Below are 21,709 nucleotides of genomic sequence, written 5' to 3'. Positions count from 1 at the left end.
GCTCATAGACCACTTACTAGGTGTAAAGGACATTGATGCCCCTAGACTAGCCTCAGGTAGGGTACCTGCATTGATGTTGGTGGACGATACCTTATTACTGTCCAGGACATCAACGGGTATTCAACGCATCCTGGATGGCTTTGCAGAATTCTGTGCGTCAAAAGGCCTTCAGATTAATCTAGCCAAAGCGAAATTTATGATTTTTAACCCCCTCAGGAAGATGCGCCCAAACCCAGTATTGAACGGAACATCCATAGAGAGAGTAGAGACCTTTGAGTATCTTGGTATCACTCTCGAGGAACATCTGGGATGGGACAACCAAGTGGCTAAGTCTGCTCTAAAGTTGACCCAAACGGTGGGTGGGCTAACTAAATTACATAGAGCTTCCTTCTACAAGCCGGCCGCCCCAGTGATAGAAACCTACAAAGTACAAGTGAGAGCGGCGTCTATGTATGGGGCGGAACTATGGGGGCACTATAGGCCTTCAAGCCTAGCTAGAGTAGAACACTCATTTATGAGGAACTTGCTAGGACTGCCAGTGAGTACCCCGTTAGTTCCCCTTAGGCTGGATTTGGGTGCTATTCCCTCTGGAGGAGGAGGTGGCATTAAGGCCACTTACCTATTGAAGAAGACTCTGGTCTGTCCCGGAACTGGTCTCCTACCGAAATGAGCTCAGGGATGTGTGGATAGCAATTAGACACAAGAAAATTCCGTGGCTATCCCACATCAAGGTTCTTTGTAGTAGGATTGGCCTACCAGAGCTCTGGGATTCACCTGATGTAGCATGTCCGGCCCTTTCTAGGGCGTACTTGGTTCATCACTATAGGCATTACAATCTAGCAGCACTTCACGCTAGTTCATCAGTGGGTAGACTGACTACGCAGTTCCTCCAAATAAAAGAGGAGTATAAAAAGGAGGACTTCCTTGACTTTATATATCCAGCATCGGCAAGGAAGTTGTGCTTGCAATTCAGAATGGGTTGTCTGCCGCTTAGGGCATTTACTAGTAAATGGGATTCGAACAACAACCCAGAGTGCCCAGCATGCAGACAACAATCTGAAAGTGAAATCCACGTTTTCTTCTTTTGTCCTGAATACCAGCTGGTGCGTAATCGCTGGGTGAAACAAATTTGCAGGAATATGGGATACAGAGAATGTGAAAATGCTTTTAGAGTACTAAAATACGACACACATCCTCCTATTGTTTTTGCCGTCTCCCGTTTCTTAAATGGAATGTGGTTAATACGCAGAACCTTTTTAAAGATATAAGCTGTGATCCACATATTCTATGAACTTAAATGTATTCTTTGATAGCTATTGTGATTAATTTAATTGGAATTTTAAATATGCTGTTTTTATACCTGTAAATAAGAGTGTGTATATATATGATTATAGTATATTCTATGTTATTTATTACTGGAATGTATTGTTTTATGTATTTTTATCCTGTACTTTTATGGTCCTTTGAGACCGAAATAAAGTTATCAAAGTAAGTAAGTAGGATAAGCCCTTGCCAAAGGGGCGCTCTCTCTCAGAATCTTTGGTGTCTAGACTCTAGTGGGTTGATCCCTGCTTAGGCATCACTCTCGTGTGGCGATGCCAAGCAGGAATCAACTAGACAGATATACCATTGGAAAGGGGAGATTCCCCCATTTCCAAAGAAACCTCTCCTCAGAGGATCAGTGCTCAGGGGCTGAGATCTTCCTCCCAAGCACTGATGGAGTGAAAGTAAAATGAGCCCTTCGGCTTGTTTTACTTTCACTTTTAGATGTAAGGACCTCAGAGCACCCTTCACGCTGATCATCATTACAAAGAAAAAAATACTTAGGTTGCTCGAGCAGCTCTTGTCAAGCTATCAGAGCTGCACTAAGAAAAAAGGAAACCCTCTTGTGCAAAGGACGAGAGGGGCCTTTATACCCCCCCCCCTCACCCACCCCCCAGTGTTGGCCAGCGGCTGGGGAGGGAGTGTGGGTGTTGGCCGACACCTGCATTAAGAGGTTACAGGACATGGGACTGCTTTAAAAAATAAAAAAGGTTTCCCATTTAGGAATGCAAATGAGGAATGGTGGTCTGCTATTCCTTCCACTCCATTGCACACCATCCACACTTTGTTTGTATCCAAACACAGGGGTTCACAAAAAGTGACCTGTCTAAATAATATTCATTAGGCAGCAAAATATATTAGTACATAGGTCAGATAGAAAGGTCTCATATAGTCAGTGCACAATTTATGACCATTGGTTGCAATGTGTCTCTTTGTAACTCTGGCTCTCATGACTCCAAAGCAAAGCGTAGTGAAATGCCAGATGCTTCATGACACTAATAAAGCAGTAATATAAAGATGTAATCTAGTTGCCAAAATTTCCATTTAAGACTCTGGAAACAAGAATTATTTATATTTGTGCTTTCCACTTTACTAAATTATTTTTTCTTGGGAAAATAATTCAACGGATGACACCTTAAACCGCCAAAGGGGTGGAGATTATTCCATCCCCCTGGTGGAGGGACTACCCACTGAATTTATAAATGACCACCAGGCTGGCGGTCATTTATAATGCATTGACAGGAACCACCGTAAGGGCGGTTCCTGTCAATGCTCTTCGCTGTTTGGTGCAGGGCTCCTTCAACATGATGGATCCATGGGATCCAACTGTTTTCTTTTTTCATTTTCAAAAAGAAAATCCCAAACCTGAATTTTCTTTTTTAATATAAAAAGAAAATGCCTCCTTCACCATGGAAGTCATCTCTCATAGTGAGGGGGGATTATTAACTGCCCCTGTTTACCTGGCAGAGGTGGACAGTAAAAAAAATGGCTTTATGTCCACCCATCCTTATTGAGTGGGCGGATATATAGTCACTTTCAAACTCTTACCTGCAAACTAGGAAGATAGTTAAAAACTGGCTAAATGCCATTAGCCCTTCGCCTTATAGGGTTGTTTACTTTTTACCAAACAATTTATGTTTGTTTCCTATTGTTACTTGTCATAACATGAAAATGATTTGATACAAGTCACTAAGATGATTTTAGATTTCTACCAACATTTCCTCTGTGAAAACTGGCTGTTAGAACATTTAGTACACGTTCACAATACTCTGCGAGGGGTTTAGATGCAGGGTGCACCGCGTCTATAAACTGTAATTTAGTTCCTGCTGAATTTGCATTGAAGTCTGCATTAATCCGTTCCATTTGTACGCCTTTTGTTTTCTGGCTGCTTTTAAAACACCCAATGCGTGTAGGCGATAGCCGGATTCCCTTGGGAAATGTGCCCACCTGGGAGAGCTAATGTAAGCAAATGGCACTGCCCTTTGTGAGCCGACATTCTATTAACAGCAAGGTGACCTTACGAGAGCAAACCCCATGTCGTGCCCCGCCTTTTCAGGCTTCCGTAGATTCGTCGATTCAAGGTTAAATATGGCAGACGGTGCTATGCAGGGAAACATTTTACCCACGCGTGTCTATTTCTGTCCTAAAACAGTCAGTCCTTTATGTACGTCATTTTACAATCCGTTAGCCATTCGCTGTTTGAGTTATAAGTTTGATGGCGAAGCAAGGACGCCATGGGCCCTACTGCAAGCACGGAAAATGATCAATGTTTAACTGCAATCGAGCAAAGAGTAAAGGGTCCAGTTAGCAATGCCATCTAAGGCTATGGACATATTATATTTAAGTATATGAATTTTGTGCAGGCGGTAATTTCCTATGTGTAAAATTAAAAGTTAAAATGTACGCTTCTTACAACTTTTGAGAAGGACTTAAAAATAATGGTGATGTCACGAAAACATGTCGCCAACAAAAGGTTGTTTGTTAGTAGTCGACAAACACAAGGGCACCAAACATGCTATGCCACACAGATATATATATATATATGCATGTACGGCCAAATGTGCCTTGTTGCTTTAGAGCAGTGCAACCCGGCTCTTCGTGCCATTACGCAGCTACCAAATGCCACCATGTTGTTTTTATGCGACATCCAGCCTCCCAGTCTGGCCTTTTTGCAATAAGACGTTTCTTGATCTTTCGAAGGGTTCATATGCCTGAGCTTCCATGCCTGTCTGACTTGCCACATTTAACATAAAACATATAGGTATTAACATAGTACGCATCGGTTTAGTAATTCAACCACAGCTATTGGCTAGCCAGCTCTGAATGAAGGTGGCACACACGATATAGGGTCAACTAGAATTAAGGGCCGTTAGTTGATGGGGTCTTTAGCACTGCTGACCTACTCAATCCACCCCTTAGAAAATGTCGTCCTGTATTCTTGAGTTTCTAAATTGACCTGCGTCATAAGTCTTTCCAGACACTCAAGAGAACGGTCAAATCGTGTTCAATTGTTCTCATGCCTCCAGTTACTTCATTTACGTCATGATAGCTTCGACAAGAAGAGAATTTCAGTCGCTGTTGCCCATTGATTATTTAATAAGACAGTGGAAAAAGATAAATGCCTCCAATATAAGGATTTGTGAAGAATGCTTTCACTGAACGAGGCACGCGTACACGGAGCATGAAAATCAAAGATTATCGATGCAGAGCACATTTTCCCACAGCCCATTTAAGTTGTGTTTATTAAATGAGGATGATCGGGCACGTATAGCTTTTTTACACTAAAAGACGCCTTTGATGGCAATCATAGCGGTTAAAGATTCGCTTTGGCAGCCCACAGGCACATTTTTTAATGCAAATGAAGAAATTATACTTCAAAGTTGGTCGCATTAGAGCCAAAGTTATTGCACAAAACAGTACATTCGCGCCTGCCTTATGATTTAAAAGAATTTCTATTAAAAAGATCGGCAAAGTAAAATGTGTCTTACCTCGTAGCGCTCTTTTGGGAAACTGCAAGACTGACATAATTAGGACTTCCAAGTTAATTATTCACTTTATAATTAATGGTGTACCAATCACTAACCACACAATATCCCGAGACTGCCTGGAGCGCTTTCAGTACATGCTTCCAGCAAATAGTTAATCACTTAAAATCACTGCATTTTTAGGGCTGGCATAGAGATAGTTTTAGCTGTTTAACCAGCCTCACTTGTTCCCACAAATTCAAAATAAAAATGCATACATGTATAAAAACATATGGGGATTTTCGGTCAATCCCTCCTTCATCCATTGCACTGTTCAATTCTCATCCACATTTTTTTTCTGACCCACCACAGCATGCAGCATGGGGCAATGGACGTCCCTGGCAGTCTTCACTGTGAGCGGTGCCTTTGGCTCATGGAAATGTGCACATCTGACTAAAAAGTAATTCACTTACAGCCAGATTCATCAATGTCAAATTCTGCGATTTCTAAATTGCGAGAAAAAGCAAATCACAATTAAGAAATCGCAGAACGGAATTCATGAATATTTGCGAAAAAAAAATGCGATTCGCAACCGCCCCCAATCGGCGATAGCGAGTCCCCAGAAATCGGTAAATAATCGCAGAATCGGCCGATACCCGTGTTGAAATTGCGATCTCGCAATTACCGAGATCGCAAAAACGGGAAGTCGCATCCTGAGCACAGTGATGACATCACAACCAGGAAGTAGGCAGGTTCCACCCTCATTCAGCAGTGAGAGGCTGAAGTACAAGCAGCAGTGTCAGAGCTCCCCTCCAGAGTGCCTACAGGAGTAAAGCAGGAGACACCCCAGTGGCAAGCATGTCACATGATGCAGCAGGTGGATCTACCAGTGGGAGAAAGAGGAAAATAAAATTTTCTGAGCAAGAGCTCGAATACTTGATTGAAGGAGTATCTAAGGACCACAATCGGCTTTTTGGCAAAGACTCCCGAAGGGTGCCTGAGGCCGATAAAAGGCGCATATGGTTGCACATCCGCGCAAAAGTGAACTCCGTGGGGGTGACCCAGCTCTCCGTGGACGAGCTCAAAAAGCGATGGTATGACCTCAGAGGGCGGGCAAAGGAAAAGATTGCAGAGAGGCTGGGGAGCGTGTGGCGACAGGTGGAGGGGAGCCCACTGTCCCACCGAACACACCACTGGAGGACTGAGTGGAGGACACCATCAATCCACAGGCCTGCGTGGGTGTGATCCAGCTTGACTCCTCCCGACTCACCCAAGACACACAAGGTAAGTGCCATGTGACTGCGACCCCCTGTCCCCTAACAATGTCCATGACTCCAGTGCATCCCATATCGAACCCCAGTCATGCAGCCAAAGCACACCACTAAAGCGCTATTGCATTGTGGGACATGTAGTCTGACCACAATTGCCATCCTGCACCATTAAGCCAGACATGTTCAGTGAGAGTCAATCCTGTAGCGAGTCAGGGAATGGTAGTCTGCATGCATGTAGCAAGCCTAAATGTGTAAGAAACATGTCACTAATCAATGTCCACTTTACATCACAGGTGGCGCTGATGTCCCCAGCACAGACAGCGATGCCCTGGTAATTGAGGACATCACGGAGGACACAGAGGGAGACACACATCAAACCCCACAGCCCGGACCATAAGGGCAAGCTGCCGCACCTGCCCCTGTGGCCAGTGCCACCTCTGTGCCAACAGGCGCTGCAGTACCACTGCGCGTCACACAACCACCAGTGGGGCCTGCAACACCAGCAGCAGTTCGCCAACCAACCCGCCGCCCTGCGGCTGTGAGGAGCCAGACAAGCGGACTGGTGAGGGAGCAGTGCAACAACACTTCCCGCGCTGGCAGGGGCCGAAACGTGCATCCAGGTGGGCTCTCCATTGAGCGCAGAATGCTACATGTGCACCAAACCCAGGACCGTCATCTTGCGGCCATCCACCTCCAACTGGACAAGCCCGCCCGTAATGTAGCACACATGTCAGACCGTATGGATAGGATGACAGCAGCTCTGGAGGCCAACACACAGGCCATGTTCAGCCAGCGGGATCTCAATCGTCGCAGACACCGCCAGCTGCTGACCCGCCTGTCAGCGTACACGCGGTCCAACTATAAATTGGGGACACCACCTCCAGGCCCGGACTGGCCGTTGAGGGCACCGGGCAATTCCCCGGTGGGCCGCATGGTTGGGGGCCGGTTTTGGGCCCCTGGGGCCGTTTTTGTTACAGGGCCGTTATGCTGCAAAAACGGCTCTGTAACAAAAACGGCCGAAAACCAGCCCTGTCATAGAGCGCGGTCGCACCTCTCCCCCCTCCCCTCTCCTCCCGGAGGGGAGAGGGGGGCCAGCCGAGCACTTTGCCAGGGCCGGTTCTGGTTCCCAGTCCGGCCCTGACCACCTCCCAGCTCTCGCGATGCTCCCTGGCCATGCAGGTCCAAATGGTCCAGTGCTGCCAGGACGTCGCAAGAGCTCTGGAGCAGGTGTCAACAGCTGTGCAGGGCATGCATGCTACCGACCATGGCCAGGCGGGGGGGGGCTGACGACACCAGTGAGGCTACATCTAGCCATAGCAGCCAGTCCGTTCCTCCGGTTGTAGCACCCCGCCGCAGCAGCAGGCCCTCTGCTGCCTCACGTCAAAATCAGGAGGAGGACGTTGAAAGGAGGTCGGGGGCAACTACCCGGAGGCGCCACTGAACTGTTGAACATTAGCATGAGGGTACATGCTGCCGCTACAAGCATGCCCTCCAGACAAACAGACATATGACGCAATATGTCATTCATGTACCAGTTAGCAGAATGCCCAGTTTATTGTGCAGTAACAATTACAAAAATTCTGACTAACTTAATCTGACTCATGTCATTATTTATGTTGTCATGCATGAGTTGAGTAATGGGTGTGGGGAGTGGGTGCACTAGAAATAGTTCATGCAGATTTGGTTGCCGCGCCTGTGTCCTTCTGCAGGATTCTCACTGCGTGCGTGACGCACATGTGCAGGTGGTCGGTTGTCCCCTTCCGACTCACTGCCAGAGATGTCTACAGGTATCCTGCGCTTGGTAGCAATGTTGTGGAGGATTGCACACACGGCCACGATGCGGCAGCAGACCTCAGGCTCGTATTTGATGGCCCTACCAGTCTTGTGCACTATGCGGAATCTGCTCTTCAAAAGGCCAAATGTAATCTCAATGCAAATTCTTGTGCGTATGTGTGCTGCATTGTAATGCCGTTGCTGTGGTGTTGCAGGGTTGAGGTATGGTGTGAGGAAGTACTCACGGAGAGCGTAGCGCTGTCACCTGAATGATAGGAGCAGAGGGTGAGTGCCTGTGCTGCGCAGCTACATTATCACAGTGTAATATTGTGGGGCATGTGTACTTACCCAGTAGGTGTCCTTCACCAAAGTCTCCCCTGGCCAGTCGTGTGTGAATGCCACTGTGCCGGAATATGAAGGAGTCATGTGTGCTCCCCGGGTACTGTGCCACTATGTCCGTGATGATTGTCTTTGCATTGCACACCATATGGATATTGAGGGAGTGGTAGGACTTGCGGTTGCGATACATGTATTCCGTTTGTGCTGGTGGGCAGATGTGGATGTGGGTACAGTCAATGCATCCTATTATATGTGGGAATTGTGCTACATTGTAAAATTGCAGCTTGATGTCATTCAAGTCCTGTTGGCTGGTGGGGAATGAGATGTAGTGGTGTAGGCGGGTCAGCATGGCCTCCAGGAAATTCCTTAGGCAGCGGGACATGGTGGGCTGGGATATCCACCCTGCAACAGCGACTATACCCTGGAAGCTTCCGGAGGCCAGTAGGTGCAGGCTGCACAATACCTGCACATGGGTGGGAACGGCATTGGTCCTCCTTGTTGGGTGCTGCAGGAGGGGGTCTAGGTCCCATATCAGCTTGATGATAATTGCCCCATTTAGGCGGTACTTGGCGTAAATTTGCTCCCTGGTTTGGCCCAGAAGGGTGACCCGCTGACGGAATATCCGCTCCTGGATACGACGTCTGTTCCGTGCTGCTCGCTGTAGCCTTCGCCGCCTGACCACCATGTAGAGTCCTGGCATTGTGAGAGTCCTCAGGCTCCAGCTGCATGTCCTTAAGTGTGTTTGGTCAGGCCTGCACCTGTTGGTAGTTTGCTAAAGTTTTTTTCATTTTTTTTGTTTTGTTACTGGTTACCACCTGGTTTGGGTTCTCCTTAAATTGCGCGTCGCAAAAAGCGATTTTCGGGTTTTTCGCAATCTGCGATTTTTCATGAATGGCGATTGCGATTATTTTGCGAGTTCGCTAATGTTTTCGCAGAATCCATGGTTTCTCGCTATTTCAGAATAGCAAATGGGCTTGTTCCAGGATTCTGCGATTTTATTTGCAAACTCGCAAATTTTATTTAGCGATTTCGCAATTTAGCTTTTTTCCCTATCATGAATTGCTTTCATTGAAATTGCGATCGCAATTGCTAATTCGCAGCTATTGCGATCGTAATTTGGCTTCATGAATCTAGCTGTTAGTGTCAGGGCTGGTAGGCCAAAAATCTCTGCTTTCCATTCCTGGGGTCTTGAATTTATTTTTGTAATGGTTAGTTTTTGTACTCATACGTTTTTTTAACCAACATATGCACAGTTACACAGCTTTATTTTAACTTTTTATTACACATTCTTTTAATGTCTCCTGAACTTTGCAAAATAAATAAATCTATAATAAATTGCAGGCTTCCCAAGGCCACAGCTATGACTTTTACAATACTTCTAACAGATTAGGTACCATATAAACGAAAACAATGCCATATTGTATTATTTCTGCAGTTTTCAAGACCTTTATATACACAGGGTGATGGTATACAGAACCAATGTGCCCAAAGTTGCTGTATTACACATAGTGCTCTGAAGCTGCATTAATGATGTCATTTAACATGCCATGAGTGGTGTAATATGTGAGGCCATAGGCAGTTCATTATAAAGGCGTAAGTTATGGTTAGTGGAGTTAACTGCAACTGGTGAATATTTGTAATTTTTTATTTTTGAAACATTAGGTATTGTATCATTTTGTCACCTAACTAAAACATAACTTTAACATTTGTGTTTTTTTCAGTGAATTTCTAGTTTTTTTAATGTAAGTTAAGGTCTTATTTCCATACCTACCCTAAAATCACTTTAACTTTTGTTTAACCAGTGAATTTATCAGGTTGTTTGATCATATTCTAAATGTAGCATGTTTAACTGCTACTTTAGGTGGGGAACCCTACTGCACATGAAGTCTGGCCATATCCAGGAGGGGGTTCGTCGCTGGGCCAGGCCTTTGCCCAGATGTTGTGCCCAACTCTTTGCAAGCATCCTATCTGATTCCCCTGGGCACACAACCTTTGGTTGTGGGCAGATGAGATTAGAAGCAGGCGTTGGCTTCTGGATGATTTGATTTTAGGTCTCGCCTGAACCAGCGCATGCGCTGACTGGCGAGACATTTAGCAGTGGAGTTTTAGAAATCCTACCAAAGCTTTTTTTGGTGGCATAGAGCGTGCAGTTACGCGCACAATGACGATCAGAGGTGCCATATGGCTTTCCTCTCTCGTCATGGTGCGCGCACACCACCCTTACAGCACCCAATCACTTTTGTGCGCACCACTCACGTTCTCACCAGCCACTTTTAGCACCCCAGGTGCCCATTGTTAACCATACTTTTGGTCTTGACTGCCCACTTCCGGTGTCTGTGCCGCCACTACAAGCAATTTGCCACAAACACTTCTCTGTCCCAGATACTAGCTGTAGTCGACTCAGGCGCGGCTCCGCCAACCGAAACCGTTTGTTTTCCTTTCACAAGCCGATTCCACCAGTTGGAAGAAACGTCACGTTAAACTCCGAACATTTTGGCAAATAATAGATCGCCATGCATCAGGAAAGCCTGTCATACACCAATCAGACAGATCTATTAGTTGAAGGGTGCGGGCTGATGTTAGAACAGGATTGCGTCCGTTCCTATGAAAAACGTCCTTCTTGAAATGGGTCTTTTACTGGCGTTCATAAAGAAACAGAGCAGTGAGTGCCCTCTCTCTCTTGCACGAGTGTCCAGCCTCACTGCTCTCTCTCTCTTGCACGAGTGTCCAGCCTGACCGCTCTCTCTCTCTTGCACGAGTATCCAGCCTCACTGCCCAGCTCCTCATTAAGTCTACCTCCGACCGTTGCCTCTTGAACGAGTGTCCAGCGCCACCACTCAGTCTTTTGTACCAGTGTCCAGCGCCACTATCAGCTGCCTGTGCATGAGCGTAGCACTAAAGTGCCCCCCTACAAGATGGCTGATGGTTACTTGTGACGGAGGAGTTCGGAGATTCTCCAGCTGACACTTTTCACCACTCTCCTTGACAAAAAGAATATGTTGGTAACTATTGGTGTGTAGTATACCCAAGGCCTCTTGCACAAGTGATTGATGTCCCTTGCACGGTGCCTAGCTTGGAATAGTGATGCTGCTCCTCTCTGGCATTTGCTCTTGGCGCTTAGATCATGTGCTTCTTGGTGGCTCGTCCAGCCTCGGAGACATCTCTGAATAAGGGAAATATTGAACTGACACCCGGCTCTTTAACTAAAAACCTGACCTCGGGGTTCAACTTCTCCAGCACACAAACTCGGGAAATGGCAGACGGGCTTTTCCCACGAGACTCATGATGTATGCCAGGGACTGCCGGAGGACACACACCCTTCCGTTAACCAACATTATTAACCAGGACAAGAGAGGGATTTCTTTGGAGGTGGGGGGGTCATACAACCCCCCGGCCGTATTTATTAAAAACATACAAATAAAACAAAAATTTAAATAAACAATATTTATACAATTACGCAGAAAACGTTCCATGACTATTACAATTGATATATACAGATATCAGATGGCCAACCTTAACATACTTCTAGTACAAGGTATTTCCTATCAGAATAGAATCTAACGTAACAGACACATTATACAATATTTGTTTTCTGCGTATCCTATTTGGGGCCTACGGCAAGGTCACTAACTGGTGTCAGATCCTTATCACTTAAACCACGCCCTCCTGTTGGAGCGCGCATGCGCAGAGGGCCCGTTTACTGTGGGGGTACATCCCTCCACGGTTACCCCCGTATGCCCTATTAACCACGCCCTCCTGTCGGAGTGCACATGCGCAGAGGGCCCGTTTACCGTGGGGGTATACCCCCTCCCCGGTTACCCCCGTACGCCCCTATTAACCCCGCCCTACCGTCGAAGTGCGCATGCGCAGAGGGCCCACTTACCGTGAGGGTACTTTTGCCCCCCGGTTACCCCTGTACGCTGTATTAACTCCATTCAAGGGGGCCCTTGCATCTCTGCGCTGTTTACTGGCGTCATTGTGCACGTGCGGGGTGGCCAACCAGCCTAGAGAAAGCGTGACTCTCCCCTCCCCTACACCCATGTAGGCTGTAACTGCCCCTGGAGTTCTAGGAGAGACCACATGTCCCTCCCTTTGGCCGACCCATTCGAGAATGGCGCCTCCCCCTAAGGACCTTATATTAACTCCTCACCAATCATGACCTTACCGCACAGGCCAGCGTAGTTGACCGACTATCTGGCCCCCCCCTACCCTCCTACACTGAAAGGTCATGCCCTGCCTCAACATTCCCCTAGCCAAGCCATTATATTTTTCAGCCCAACTATCAGGCCCTACCAACTCACTGCAGGGTCATGCCATGTCCCAATACGCCCCTAACTAGGCAAGAAGGTTCCCTGTGACGGCTATATCCCACGGTATGAACAAATGGACACCGTCTTCTTAAGAAGCACGGCTCCCCCCAGATCCACCCGTGAGCTATAGTCTGTAAGTGTCAAGCCCTAGCTAGCTTCAGCAGTTTGTTACTAGGTATTTGTTTCTGGGGGCCCAATGGCCTCACAGACTCACTTCCTCCCATTGGAGGCTCTGCAATGTCTGGTGTACCCTGGTGCACCAACATGTCGCCCCACTATACACCACTAACTGGGCCGAAAGATCTTTCCGAAGGTTTCATTCCCTACTCTGGACGGACAGACACAACTTTGGAATCCCTGGAGTCGCTGTGATAGGGCGTATCTTGGCCTTAGATGCGTAAAACCAACCCACTTCAGTGGTCCTGACCACCCAATCCTGCTCAAGTTGCAGGGTCATAATGCTGGGGCTGGCCTACTCATAAGAGCTTGACACACCCTCCTGGAGCCACTACCTGGTCTCCATCATTAGTATCATGGTGCACCGGATATTCACATCTCCCCTGTCAATGCTAATTGTTGTTGATGTAACTATACCATTGTAAGGCTAAGCTCTGTGCAAGCCTACCCTCCTACTACGGAGCCCCCTAACACCACGCAGTGTCAATTATGAAGGCGCCCGCGAGCACAGGTGCCATCATAGCAGTAACTGTTTCAAAACAAGGGTGTTGTTGTGACGCCTCCCCTGTAATACTTGTGCTCCTGGTCAAGCTGTGATGGTATATACCTGTAATGCAGTGCACTGCCCATTTCCCACAACTGGCAAAACAAATGGGTGACAATTACACACTTTAGCTATCATGCATGGGTAGCACCTTCTCATGCTGGACCGCTTGAGCCGTTGAATTGATCGCCCATCACACTCAATGCTGTTGCTTGCCACTCCCGTTCCGGATGTACAGGTCCCCTTGGCTGTCCACCTCCTGCAGTTGTTGCGGTGGGGAGCACTTCCTAGGTATCCGCCTTGGATCTGGTCATACATAAATGGAAAACAAACACAAACGATTAGTGTTTCTGGCTTCCCGACGAAAGATGCAGTACACATGCCTGTATTACATTGCTGTCACATGCTAAGCCTTAGCTAAGATTAGCACCAGATGCATTCCCATCAAACTTGCAACTGCAAGTGTTTAGCATAGCATCAGTTTGTGTCCCATGCGGAGCATTTAAATTAGTTTTACAGTAAGGGTGTCTGGTAGTATGATCTTCATTAAGGAATAGACCTGGAGTCTACAGTGAATGCCTAAGCACCTACATGATTACTTAAGGACAGTACAATGTGTGAAGTGCATTGAAATAGCGCATCCATGGTTACTAAAAGGTATGCTGCCGCCAAGCACATATCTTGCCAGGCCAATGCTATTGGTATTCCCGAAGTCTGTCAACACATACGTGTATGAGCGTATCTGTATGACATGACACCCCCCCCAAAAGCTTATGTGTACCAGCCCATGGAGCCTAGGGCGTTAGACACAGGCCGCAAATTCCTATGTACCGCTGCAACTGTGCGCAGGGATACCCGTGAAGGTATGACAACAGGGCCTGGGGTGTACTGTTTTGACATCACCAGTAGGCCTGCCCTCCCCACCATGTACAGAAAGAGCTGTAATATGCAAAGCATACCTCCCTCAGTAAGTAACAACCCCTTGTTGAAACCTGGAGCCCACCCCAGAGGTAAACTATATGTAAAGAAAGAAGATTTGGGCCATTTTTAGGTAATTCACTAACTTCGTGAGCTGACCCTACATTGATAAGTCTGAAAACACATTTCACAGGGACACCCCTGGGGGAGGCCCTACCAGTGGTGCAAGCCCACTACCAGCATTTGGCTTAAAGGCCATGTCACCCCCCCTTATAGCTTCCAGAAAAAAATGTAAACCTAGTTATTGTTACAATTTCCACCGAAGGCATATGCCATATCTACAACAAACCAATAGCGCCTTCATGGTTACTTAAGGATGGTACGGAGTATAAATTGGAGCTCTTCCAGTGCCCTTATTAAAGATCCCCCCGCTAAGCCCAGTACCATTGTTCTTACGTGAGTAACCTTGATGTCGTACTTTCAAATGAGAGCGCTTGCAATAGTGTAATAGTGCGTCAGCTCTTTTCAGGGCTGGTTGACCTGAAGCTAAGTGACTGAGAGGTGTAAATCCAGCATAGTTGTAATAAGACATGATGTTGGAAGCCCATAACCTCACTTCAAATGTTTGCTTGTCTATCAAAGTCCGTAAGCATAGGATCAGCTCAATAGCATCCACGCCAGGACAGAAAGGGACACAGTCTTTTCCCAGTTCATCAGAAAGTCTTTAAGGATAGGATTAGCACAGTGCTATCCATGGCAAGCTGTAAAATGTCCCAAAACCCTTTTACCCCTCCATGCACAACAGTACTGCCTTGGATAGGTAACATACCATCCACGCCAACCTGAAATGATTAAAAACAACCCCTGACATGTGTTTCACTCTCATTAGAGCCTTCCGAGAGGTATAGCTCTGTCCAGACACAAGGGGGCACCCAGTTTAAGTCTAAGCACAACTCGTTCAGAATAGAGTGCTGCATAAATTATGCAATAAAAGAAGCAGAGAACTCTGGGTAGTCAAGTTTAGGTGGAAAGCAGCTCCAGTATAGAGCACTCTCAACACCTGTGCCTTGTTGAGCTTAGTGCTTTGGTCTACACCTAATAATAAATGAGATAGGAGTCTTTTACACGTCACTGTTTTCAAAACCCATAATAAAACTAAAAACACCCTTACTGTTCTGTGTGTTATTCCCATTGATTTAATACCCCGGTAAAGACAAATCTAGGTACGGGCAAACTGGCTTTCGCACCATCGCCTAGCCCTATACTTAAATACACGTTACTCGCAAGGAGGACCCAAGAGAGGGAGTATTAGCATAGCGAAATTTACCAAGATTGCTTCAACTATAAAAATCAGTGGATACAAATAATAGTAATTCTAAAGGGTTATACTTCAACTTATAATTGTGAAATAAAACATTCCCCCCAGCAACAATCAATGAGTGATCTTAGGGCCAAATACAAATCTCCCACTTCCGAGGCAATAAAATGGGGATCCCAAATGTTGTGAAGCAATGACCCTAGTGGTGGAATGAAGCAGCAAGAAACCAAGCAACACCAGAAATTGAATTTTCAATAATATTGATACAGGTATCAATTTCGTACACATACACATCTTTTCCATTTTTTAATTTTATGCAGCATTAGCTTGGACTGAGGGCAGCAAAGCACTTAACAGTGGAACCAGATGCTACACAGTTTTAGGAAAGGTGAGGAGAAGGACAATAATGAGTCCTCTACTAAGTCGAACTATGCTATTACACTGCAATCTAATAGGCCAGGACTCTCCAACCTTTTTGTTTTATAAGAGCTGCCTATGTTCCATGAAACTCCTTGACAGCTACTAACATTACTAGTGACCACATGAAACATAATTACACTAGTGTCCCCCATCTGCAAGTTTTACCAGCCATCACCTCAGTGCAACACGGAGGGTTGCCTGTACTCCCCTCCCACAAGCGCCTTGAGACCCTCTGGGTGAGTAGTGCGCTATACAAATTCCTGAACTTGAACTTGAACTAAGGTAAAAATGTTGTCACCCTGGAATGCTTCTAAGCAGCTAAAATATGGTAGCCACAGCTGCAGTGCCCCTGGCATAAAAGTAATAATTCTCCCCACGTGAATCATCAATTAGCTTATGAGTTTTGAAACTACACACTTTTTCGTCTTGAATACACCATTTTTTGCATAAAGGTATTCACCCAAGAAAATGGTTCCAAATAGGCTGGCCTGCACACACGAGAGCTCCCAATTGGTAGTTCAAAATCTATTCGCACGAGAAGCTTATAAACGGCTATGTGTGCGCGTGTGCCACTCGTCCTTCATTTGTATCTATGCCGGGCAAATCCCCTAAAGTCATTATCGGAAATGGCTGATTTGTAGAATCCAACTATTAATCCTTTATCCAATATACATTGGAATCCACTTCCAACAGTCCCAACTTTACAAAGCTTCTGTGCCCCCCAAAGTATCAGTCATTCAAATGGTAAAACTGCACCTGTGAGATATCAAGGGGCCAAGATGAGGTGGGTGCCTCAAGCCTCTATATGGAAAATTAATCTACACCATATTGCCTAACGGCCAGTCTGGCAAGGAAAGGGAAATTGATGCAAAAAATTCTGCTGGGGCAATCTGGCACGGAAGGGCAGTTCTTGCCCAGTGCCTCAAAGTTAATCTCTCAGAGAGAGCGCATTTCATAATGTCGTTAGTTATCCTTAATAAAACTGTGTTTAGGACTGAAACCAGCACAAATAAGCTTCCTTAGTATTTAAAATAAGAACTAGTTTCAAACAGCGGTATGTGCAATACCCACAGAACTGATGTCGATTGCTAACTCCACCCTGGTAACCATTTAATTAAACTGAAAAGCGTGTCTGAATTTCCTGTGGGCACCATACTCTCTTGTACTGGGCAATCAGTCAGGGCTACCAAGGGCAGAAGGCCAGAGTCCCTGCATGCATTCACTGCATCCCCTAATGTGTGGTCTAGTAGAACCACTACTGAGCGTCAAGCACGCGAGCCACCACTGAGTGAACGCATTCCAACCACGAATAGCGCCTCGTACTTGCACGCCGCTTTACACCGTATTAAGTGATTTGCCCAGAATCACGGGATGTGAGCGTCGTTGCCGATACTCATACCCGGTTCTTTTTAAACTGCATTACATTTGAGAAAATTACAGACAGCCATTATTATTATCGCAGTATTAAACATTTGTTTTTACTGCCTTCACTGATACTCGAACCCGAGTCTCCCAGGCCAAAGGTGAGAGCTCTGACAATTGAGCCACACTCACATCCCCATATTTGAGGTCCATCGAACTAACCCTTAGGCCACATCTTAAGCACGCTACTCATGCATTACACAGTAGCTGTTGCGCTCACCTAACAACCTTGACATCGGGACACCATGCCCACGCTTGGAGCCACCGCCGGGCGCTTCACTCCAAGCTGTAGCCCAAGCCGCTCGCGGGCGGGGCGGCGCACCCCACCGGAGTCTCGCCGCAGTACACGCCACAACTCCGCTCCTGCCCATGCCACAGCTGCTTCTGAGACTCCAACAGTTTACCGAGGATCACTGACATAATATCGAGGGACAGAATATCGACCATCAAGAATATAGTTGAAAAAATGTCGACAGACAAAATATCGAGTTTCTATCTACAAACAGGTAAGTACAAAAATATCGAGTTAAAAATATCGTTTACTAAAATATAATTTTTAATAATATCGACTTTACTAAAAACAATGTTAAATTAAAATAATATTAAAAATGAATTACTAAAATATACTTAAAAATACTTAAATTAACTTATAATAATTAAATAATTACTGAAATGTAAAAAAATGTTTTTTTAATTCATATTTGTTAAAACATATATATAGTAACAAAATATAATTAAAAAATAGCCAATATTATTAACGTGCAATAACAAAAGTGTAAAAATTACTATTCCCACTCCAAAGAGTGCAAGCATAGGGAAAGCGTTGGATAGCGTAGGGGTTAAAATTACTATTCCCACTCTAGTGAGTGCAACAGTAGGGAAAGCGTTGGATAGCGTAGGGGTTAAAATTACTATTCCCACTCCAGTGGGTGCAACAGTAGGGAAAACGTTGGATAGCGTAGAGGTAAAATTTACTATTCCCACTCCAGTGGGTGCAACAGTAGGGAAAGCGTTGGATAGCTTAAGGGTAAAAATTACTATTCCCACTCCAAAGAGTGCAACAGTAGAGAAAGTGTTGGATAGCGTAAGGGTAAAAATTACTATTCCCACTCCAAAGAGTGCAACAGTAGAGAAAGTGTTGGATAGCGTAAGGGTAAAAATTACTATTCCCACTCCAAAGAGTGCAACAGTAGGGAAAGCGTTGGATAGCGTAGGGGTTAAAATTACTATTCCCACTCCAGTGGGTGCAACAGTAGGGAAAGTGTTGGATAGCGTAGGGGTTAAAATTACTATTCCCACTCCAGTGGGTGCAACAGTAGGAAAAGCGTTGGATAGCGTAGGGGTTAAAATTACTATTCCCACTCCAAAGAGTGCAATAGTAGGGAAAGCGTTGGATAGCGTAGGGGTTAAAATTAATATTCCCACTCCAGTGGGTGCAACAGTAGGGAAAGTGTTGGATAGCGTAGGGGTTAAAATTACTATTCCCACTCCAGTGGGTGCAACAGTAGGGAAAGCGTTGGATAGCGAAGGGGTTAAAATTACTATTCCCACTCCAAAGAGTGCAACAGTAGGGAAAGCTTTGGATAGCGTAAGGGTTAAAATTACTATTCCCACTCCAGAGAATACAACATTAGGGAAAGTAAATACTTCATATATTATTTAAAAATTTATAAATTAATATCTATTAATAATTAATAAAAAATAATTAAAACTTTAATATAATATAATAATTAATATATTAAAATGACTAATTAACAATAAATATTTCAATTGATTACCTATTAATACAAATCAATTAAAAATTAACAATTAATTATTTAATAATTAAAAATTATTTAACAATTATTTACAATTTCCAATTAAATAAAATGAAATAAATTTAATTATTTAATTAATTAATAATAAATTACTTCCCACCCTATTCCCCTATAAACCCACAACCCGCTACAGAAAATAAATTATTAAAATTAACATAATTAACAATTAATCAATTAAATTAAATTAATTGGCAAATACATTTTTTATAATTACCCATAAATACTTAATTAATAATTAATTCTAAATAAATACCAATAAATAATTTTACATATTTAATTAATTATAATTTAATTACTTCCCACCCAATTCCCCTATAAACCCACAACCCTCTACAGAAAATAAATTAGTAAAATTTACATAATTACCAATTAATCAATTAATTAAAATTAATTACCAATTAAAATCTTATTAATTAACAAATATAAATTAATTAACAATTAATAAAAAATTACTATCAATAAATAAATTTACATATTTAATTAATTATAATTAAATTACTTCCCACCCAATTCCCCTATAAACCCACAACCAGCTGCAGAAAAAAAATGAGTAAATTTAACATAATTACCAATGAATCAATTAATTAAAATTAATTACCAATTAAAATGTAATAATTAACAAATATAAATTAATTAACAATTAATTAAAAATTACTATCAATAAATAAATTTACATATTTAATTATTTATAATTAAATTACTTCCCACCCTATTCCCCTATAAACCCACAACCCGCTACAGAATTAAATTACGCAATAATTATAAAAACAAAATTCATTAATTAAAATTCATTATAACATAAATACACACTTTTCACACATATAATAACATAAAAATACACTATAAAAAATTATATATTATTAAAAATTCGATATTTTTAACTATCTATATTATATACTTCGATATTTTAACTTTCTATATTTTTAACAGTCGATATTACATCACTTACCTTAAAAACAATATTTTGGTTATCTATATTCTGTCCTGTCGATATTATGTCCAAACAATATTTTGGACTCGATATTATGTCTGTGCACCGTTTGCCGCCAATCGCACTCCGGTCCTGTCAATTCTGCCGGTTGTCATCCTGCACCACTCCGCCACAGACCTGCAGGGGATAAAAGAAAACAAATTACGGGCCCCCAGTGGCCCGGGTGCTGTGCCTGCGGGGAACAAGAAAAGAATTACAGCCTCCTAGAGGCTGGAAGGGCAGGCCGTGGCGCGCAGGAGCCAAAGATGCAGACTCTCCCGCTCCACGGCCTTTTAACCCCTCCTCTGCCAGGCCGGATCTAACCGGCCTGACCTTTGTTCCCTAGTGACCCGGTAGTGACTCAATCACTTCCGGGTCACCAGGTGACCCGGGTAGCGGGTGGGGCCGGTGCGCCCCGCCATAACTGCAGCGGGCCGATGTCGGCCCCGCCTTTTCTTTCTCACAGCCACTGCCAATAAAACAGAAAACGAGAATCATGAGATATTGACATTGCATTTAACAATGCCTTTTATTTTTGTTTTTGTTTTTAAAACATAAATACAAGGCATTGTCATTTACAATGCCAATAGCATCAAGACTATATTCATATTTGGAGCTTGTGAGTGAATCTAAAATTGAAACCTTTCTCTTTACTTCAAACTAAAGCTGTATTTTTGTTTTACATATTCATTCCGGTTTGGTAATCACTGTTTTTTTAGGTCTTTGCTAACCTAACAGGAACAGAGCCTTACGAACTTCCTGGTCATTCTTCCCTCTTCTGCCAGTGATAGCGTTTCCGTGGCTCTGGGGCGGAACTATGTCACTATCTGATATTAACGGCGCTCAGCAGCCACGCGCTGTCTGAAATAAAAGTCTTGGGAGGGAGGGGTGGGCGGTGAGCAGACCAACAGACAGATATTGTGTGTGAAAAAGGCCGCTTTATTGAAACAGGTGCACATTTACACATTAAAACCTCGGCCAACGCCTCACAAAACTAGTCCTCACTAAATAGGACATTTCCTTCACCCCCAATCACCGTCCCCGCCCCTAAAATGTCATCAACCCCGCCCCTCCCATTCATAACATTATTAAAAATTCAAACAATGCAAAAACCCTGCATATTCATTTCAACTTATCCAATCCCCCAAACCATAACACAAACTTCCCCGTTTGCCCTCCAACAACTCTTGGTACCCCAACCTATGTAACCGCCCCAACAAATCATCCTGCCCAACTTCCCCTGACAATGCCCCAACTCAACAAAATATGAACATTTGCCTTTACAGATACTCTGGGTGTGAATTTTTCCCCTGCCACAAGCCCTTGTTGTATCCTTTTCGTAATTGCAAAGTGAGTGTTCAAATGCCATTATTATTTTATTTACAATACTCTTGATCTTCCACAGTGAAAAGTGTTTTTCTTAATGTTTGTTTCATTTTTAAGGGCAGTTAATATTGCAAAACCCTGGTGATCATACACCATTAAGGGTGTTACGATTCAAATCCCGGGGGCGAACATGTAATCCACTGTTCATTCTGTTCTAAAAAATTACGCCAGTCACACTGTATCCTGGTGCATTGACACACCGCAAAACGTATAAATAATCCAGGTACAACATGGGTGTGTTCCTTGTGTTCGGCCTG

The 21,709-nt window shown here is 44.3% G+C and overlaps 1 protein-coding gene across 1 annotated transcript in view; it reads right to left on the bottom strand.

Moving 5' to 3' along the window:
- Positions 1-4,837, bottom strand: part of CDH16 (cadherin 16) — a 777,195-nt gene extending 772,358 nt beyond the window's left edge. Inside the window, exon 1 of the mRNA XM_086947729.1 lies at positions 4,812-4,837. The gene's annotated coding sequence lies outside the window, so the exon portion shown is untranslated. The remainder of the gene's footprint in view (positions 1-4,811) is intronic.
- Between the last annotated feature and the right edge of the window lie 16,872 nt (positions 4,838-21,709).

This window comes from Lissotriton vulgaris, chromosome 12 (genome assembly GCF_964263255.1).
Source record: "Lissotriton vulgaris chromosome 12, aLisVul1.2, whole genome shotgun sequence".
NCBI lineage: Eukaryota > Metazoa > Chordata > Amphibia > Caudata > Salamandridae > Lissotriton > Lissotriton vulgaris.
The sequence above is the reverse complement of the archived record's forward strand: the minus strand, read 5'-3'. Positions and strand labels throughout refer to the sequence as shown.